General features: G+C 38.9%; 1 non-coding gene across 1 annotated transcript; it reads left to right on the top strand.

Moving 5' to 3' along the window:
- Nucleotides 1–5,398: 5,398 nt before the first annotated feature.
- On the top strand, nucleotides 5,399–5,504 carry LOC124668737. The gene has a single exon (XR_006991830.1). It is a non-coding gene; the product is annotated as a small nucleolar RNA R71 (small nucleolar RNA).
- Nucleotides 5,505–7,031: the final 1,527 nt, after the last annotated feature.

Consider the following 7,031-nt stretch of genomic DNA (forward strand, 5'->3'; position numbering starts at 1 on the left):
CTAAGAGACCCACACGGTGCACACACTTGTCACCTTTACACACGTGGGACAAGGAGTCTCCGGAGATCACATAAGTAAATTTCACTTGACTAGCATAATGACATCTAGATTACAAGCATCATCATATGAATCTCAATCATGTAAGGCAGCTCATGAGATTATTGTATTGAAGCACATAGGAGAGAGATGAACCACATAGCTACCGGTACATCCCCGAGCCTCGATGGAGAACTACTCCCTCCTCATGGGAGCGGCAGCGGTGATGAAGATGGCGGTGGAGATGGCAGCGGTGTCGATGGAGAAGCCATCCGGGGCACTTCCCCGCTCCGGCAGGGTGCCGGAACGGAGACTCCTGTCCCCCGGATCTTGGCTTCGCGATGGCGGCGGCTCCGGAAGGTTTTCCGTATCGTGGTTTTTGTATCGGGGGTTTCGCGACGGAGGCTTTAAGTAGGCGGAAGGGCGAGTCGGGGCCCGACGAGGGGCCCACACCATAGGGCGGCGCGGCCCCCTTGGCCGCGCCGCCTTGTGGTGTCGCCACCTCGTGGCCCCACTTCGTATGCTCTTCGGTCTTCCGGAAGCTCCGTGGAAAAATAGGCCCACGGGTCTTCGTTTCGTCCAATTCCGAGAATATTTCGTTACTAGGATTTCTGAAACCAAAAACAGCGAGAAAACGAGAACCGGCACTTCGGCATCTTGTTAATAGGTTAGTTCCGAGAAAATGCACGAATATGACATAAAGTGTGCATAAAACATGTAGGTATCATCAATAATATGGCATAGAACATAAGAAATTATCGATACGTCGGAGACGTATCAAGCATCCCCAAGCTTAGTTACGCTCGTCCCGAGCGAGGTAAAACGATAACAAAGATAATTTCTGAAGTGATATGCCATCATAACCTTGATCATACTATTTGTAAACATATGTAGTGGATGCAGCGATCAAAACAATGGTAATGACATGAGTAAACAAGTGAATCATAAAGCAAAGACTTTTCATGAATAGTACTTCAAGACAAGTATTAATAAGTCTTGCATAAGAGTTAACTCATAAAGCAATAAATCAAAGTAAAGGCATTGAAACAACACAAAGGAAGATTAAGTTTCAGCGGTTGCTTTCAACTTGTAACATGTATATCTCATGGATAATTGTCAACATAGAGTAATATAACAAGTGCAATATTCAAATATGTAGGAATCAATGCACAGTTCACACAAGTGTTTGCTTCTTGAGGTGGAGAGAAATAGGTGAACTGACTCAACATAAAAGTAAAAAGAAAGGTCCTTCAAAGAGGAAAGCATCGATTGCTATATTTGTGCTAGAGCTTTTATTTTGAAAACATGAAACAATTTTGTCAACGGTAGTAATAAAGCATATGAATTATGTACATTATATCTTAAAAGTTGCAAGTCTCATGCATAGTATACTAATAGTGCCCGCACCTTTTCCTAATTAACTTGGACTACCGGATCTTTGCAATGCACATGTTTTAACCAAGTGTCACAATGGGGTACCTCCATGCCGCCTGTACAAAGGTCTAAGGAGAAAGCTCGCATTTTGGATTTCTCGCTTTTGATTATTCTCAACTTAGACATCCATACCGGGACAACATGGACAACAGATAATGGACTCCTCTTTAATGCATAAGCATGTGGCAACAATTATTATTCTCATATGAGATTGAGGATATATGTCCAAACTGAAACTTCCACCATGAATCATGGCTTTAGTTAGCGGCCCAAAGTTCTTCTCTAACAATATGCATGCTCCAACCATGAAGGTGGTAGATCTCTCTTACTTCGAGATAAGACGGACATGCATAGCAACTCACATGATATCCAACAAAGAATAGTTGATGGCGTCCCAGAAACATGGTTATCGCACAACAAGCAACTTAATAAGAGATAAAGTGCATAAGTACATATTCAATACCACAATAGTTTTTAAGCTATTTGTCCCATGAGCTATATATTGCAAAGGTGAATTATGGAATTTTAAAGGTAGCACTCAAGCAATTTACTTTGGAATGGCGGAGAAATACCATGTAGTAGGTTGGTATGGTGGACACAAATGGCATAGTGGTTGGCTCAAGTATTTTGGATGCATGAGAAGTATTCCCTCTCGATACAAGGTTTAGGCTAGCAAGGTTATTTGAAACAAACACAAGGATGAACGGTACAGCAAAACTCACATAAAAGACATATTGTAAACATTATAAGACTCCATACCGTCTTCCTTGTTGTTCAAAACTCAATACTAGATGTTATCTAGACTCTGGAGAAACCAAATATGCAAACCAAATTAGCAAGCTCTAAGTATTTCTTCATTAATGGGTGCAAAGTATATGATGCAAGAGCTTAAACATGAGCAGAACAATTGCCAAGTATCAAATTATCCAAGACATTTTAGAGTTACTACATGTAGCATTTTCCAATTCCAACCATATAACAATTTAACGAAGAAGAAACTTCGCCATGAATACTATGAGTAGAGCCTAAGGACATATTTGTCCATATGCTACAGCGGAGCGTTTCTCTCTCCCATAAAGTGAATGGTAGGATCCATTTTATTCAAACAAAACAAAAACAAAAACAAACCGACGCTCCAAGCAAAGTGCATAAGATGTGACGGAATAAAAATATAGTTTCGGGGGAGGAACCCGATAATGTTGTCGATGAAGAAGGGGATGCCTTGGGCATCCCCAAGCTTAGACGCTTGAGTCTTCTTATAATATGCAGGGGTGAACCACCGGGGCAGCCCCAAGCTTAGAGCTTTCACTCTTCTTGATCATAGTATATCATCCTCCTCTCTTGACCCTTGAAAACTTCCTCCACACCAAACTCGAAACAACTCATTAGAGGGTTAGTGGACAATAAAAATTCACATGTTCAGAGGTGACACAATCATTCTTAACACTTCTGGACATTGCTCAAAGCTACTGGAAGGTAATGGAACAAAGAAATCCTCCCAACATAGCGAAAGAAGCAATGCGAAATAAAAGGCAGAATCTGTCAAAACAGAACAGTCCGTAAAGACGAATTTTAAAAGGGCACCAGACTTGCTCAAATGAAAATGCCCAAATTGAATGAAAGTTGCGTACATATCTGAGGATCACTCACGTAAATTGGCATAATTTTCTGAGTTACCTACAGAGAATTAGACCCAGATTCGTGACAGCAAAGAAATCTGGAACTGCGCAGTAATCCAAATCTAGTACTTACTTTACTATCAAAGACTTTACATGGCACAACAAAACACAAAACTAAGATAAGGAGAGGTTGCTACAGTAGTAAACAACTTCCAAGACACAAATATAAAACAAAGTACTGTAGCAAAATAACACATGGGTTATCTCCCAAGAAGTTCTTTCTTTATGGCCGTTAAGATGGGCTCAGCAGTTTTAATGATGCACTCGCAAGAAATAGTATTTGAAGCAAAAGAGAGCATCAAGAAGCAAATCCAAAACACATTCAAGTCTAACATGCTTCCTATGAAGAGGAGTCTTGTACACAAATGAATTCATGCAGAACAAAGTGACAAGCATAAGAGGATAAAACACGAGTAACTTCAAGATTCTCAACATAAAGAGGGGAAACTTAATATTATTGAAATGCATATAACCATATTTCCCTCTCTCATAATAACTTTCAGTAGCATCATTGATGAAATCCACAATATACCCATCACTTAAAACATTCTTATCATGGTTCATATGCATAGAAGTATCATTAAATTTGGCATAAGAAGAGTTATTCTCATTAATAATAATTGGAGTAAGATTATTATCAAGAATTTGAACATGGTAAACAAATTGCATATTAAGGGAATTGTTTTTAGTAATCCAATCATGACTATGACAAGTTTCATAAGGATAGTTAGAACCTATATCATAGCATTCTTTATAATAATCATCAGAGATCGGGGGCACAGTGTCATCATAGGAAATAGAATAGTTATCTTTCACAGTCGGTTTATCTGTGTCCACACCATCATTGTTATTAGAAGGAGATGTATCAAGAACATAATGACCAGTAGCTAAAGGATTTTCAAACACCTCTTCCCCAAGCTTAGAGCTTTCTATATCATTATGGGAGGAAGCATGGATAGTACTGACACTATGGCAATTATTATCATCATTTTCAGAATTAGTTTCCCAGAGATTTGTAATATCAAAAGTAGTGTGCTCATTCAAATCATGATCGCTAATGTATGTAAAGGGCATAGGAAGATCATCGTATTCAGATTCATTGTCACAATAATCATTAGGAGCAACATACTTACGGTTACCTAGCGTTATCTCATTCACGCGGGGATACGCCGTTACCTCTTTCTTTTTATTCTCCTTCTTCTTCGTTCCCTTCTTCTTCTTCTTCTCTTCCTTCTCCTCGTCCCTTTTTTAGGAGGAAGAGGCTTGAAGGGTGGCTTGTCCGCATAACCTGATTTACTTTCAGAAACAATAGAAGAAACTTGGGAGGATCCCTCCTTTTCATTAATTAGTTGAAAACACACAGCGGTCCTATCATATTTTGGCAAGGTGTCATCTTCTAAAATATTTTGTATCTAAGTATTTGTATGGCTATTATCAATGCAATAAGAAAAACACCCATGCAGGACATCATCAACATCAAGATCACTCATATGTAACGAAGAGATTTTTCTCGACAGTTCTTCACACCCCAAAAATAAAGTAAGTTCATCATGCTGATTAGGAGTAATTTCATCATCACAATACAAATTTGCAGCACTCATTGGGTTCAAATTATCATTGGAGGAGCATTGAAAATTAAAATGACCCACTTCATGGCAAATTTCACAAATAAAAGGATAGAGGGCACAAACTTTTTTACCAAGATCATCTAGAGCCCTAAACCACTTTCTAGTTTTTTCATTAGCATGATGGATACAATATTCATCTTTGATTTGATTAATTCCACAAGGTCTATGTATTCCACAAAAATTAACATGCTTATAGGAAATAACATTCTTAGGAGTTTGAGCATGCTCATTACAATAATTAACAACAATTTCATTCTTCATACAAGCCTCTTTAAAAGGTTCATGATACTTATCAAAATTCTTTTTAGGCAATTCAAAATGAGAAGCAAAGGCTTTATAAAGATTTGCAGCAACTTGAGAGTCAAGACCATAAGTAGCACTCATATTTCGAAATTTATCGGTATCCATAAAAGTTTCAATGCATTCATAATCATAATTTATACCTGACTCTTTACCTTTGTCGTTCTCCTAATCTTCAGCGTTCTCCTTAATCCGATCAAGAAGGTCCCTTTTAAACTCTTCTTTGTTGCGCGTGAATGATCCAGAACAAGTAGCATCCAGCAAGGTCTTGTCTTGAAAAGAAAGTCTTGCATAGAAATTATCAATAATGATATTACCTGGAAGCTCATGATTGGGGCATTTGAGCATTAAAGACTTCAATCTCTCCCATGCTTGAGCAATACTCTCTCCATCATGAGGCCAGAAATTATATATTCGGTTTCGGTCTTTGTGAATTTCACTTGGAGGATAGAATTTAGAATAAAATAGATGCACAATATCCTTCCAATCAAGAGAATGCTCATCCTTCAGCGGTTTATGCCAATGCGCCGCTTTACCAGACAACGACATAGAGAATAATTTCTTCTTCACTTCATCCATAGAAATACCTGCACACTTGAATAACCCGCATAATTCATGCAAAAACAGTAAATGATCTCCGGGATGCACGGTTCCATCCCCTTCATAGCGGTTATCCATAACACGTTCAATAATTTTCATAGGAATTTTATATGGAATACTTTCGGTAGGTGCATTTAAAATATCACAAGCATCATTAGAGTTATCGCATATGGGAGATAAAGTATTATCGGAGCAAATTTTCTCCCCTAAAGATGGGAAGCTAAAAAGATCATGAAAACCAGCTTCCCCAAGCTTAGACTTCTCCATAGCATTAGCGAGTAATTGCATTCATACTAATAACATCGCTACTAGCATGCAAATAAGGTTCCATTGGTTTTTTAATGTTCACACCAAACAATTCTAAATCAGGAAAAAGATTAAAAAGCTCACTAAATTTTTTGTTGTTTTCCATTATGCCTAACTAGTGAAAATAAAAACAAGAAACAAAAAGATGCAATTGCAGGATCTAAAGGAAATAGCTTCGAGCACAAACACAATGGCGCTGAAAAAATCACTGTTACACGGAACCGGAGTATGAGTGCCTTTTTACCTTTCCTCCCCGGCAACGGCGCCGGAAAATAGCTTGATGTCTACGGGAGCTTCTATTCTTGTAGACGAGTGTTGGGCCTCCAAGAGCGAGAGGTTTGTAGAACAGCTGACAAGTTTCCCTTAAGTGGATCACCCAAGGTTTATCGAACTCGGGGAGGAAGAGGTCAAAGATATCCCTCTCATGCAACCCTGCAACCACAAAGCAAGAAGTCTCTTGTGTCCCCAACACACCTAATAGGTGCACTAGTTCGGCGAAGAGATAGTGAAATACGGGTGGTATGAATAAATAGTAGCAACGGCACCGAGAAAAGTGCTTTGCCCGGGACAGTAAACAAGCGGTAGTAACGCAGCGAGTGGTAACGCGATAGAAACGAGTAAACAAGCAGCGATAGCGATATTTAGGAACAAGGCCTAGGGATTACACTTTCACTAGTGGACACTCTCAACATTGATCACATAACGAGAATAGATAAATGCATACTCTACACTCTTGTTGGATGATGAACACATTGCGTAGGATTACACGAACCCTCAATGCCGGAGTTAACAAGCTCCACAATAATGCTCATATTTTAGTAACCTTTAGTGTAAGATAGATCAAAAGACTAAACCAAGTACTAGTATAGCATGCACACTTGTCACCTTCATGCATATGTAGGAGGAATAGATCACATCAATATTATCATAGCAATAGTTAACTTCGCAATCTACAAGAGATCATGATCATAGCATAAACCAAGTACTAACACGGTGCACACACTTGTCACCTTTGCACACGTGCGGGAGGAATAAAACTACTTTAATA

This window comes from Lolium rigidum, chromosome 6 (genome assembly GCF_022539505.1).
Source record: "Lolium rigidum isolate FL_2022 chromosome 6, APGP_CSIRO_Lrig_0.1, whole genome shotgun sequence".
NCBI classification, from domain to species: domain Eukaryota; kingdom Viridiplantae; phylum Streptophyta; class Magnoliopsida; order Poales; family Poaceae; genus Lolium; species Lolium rigidum.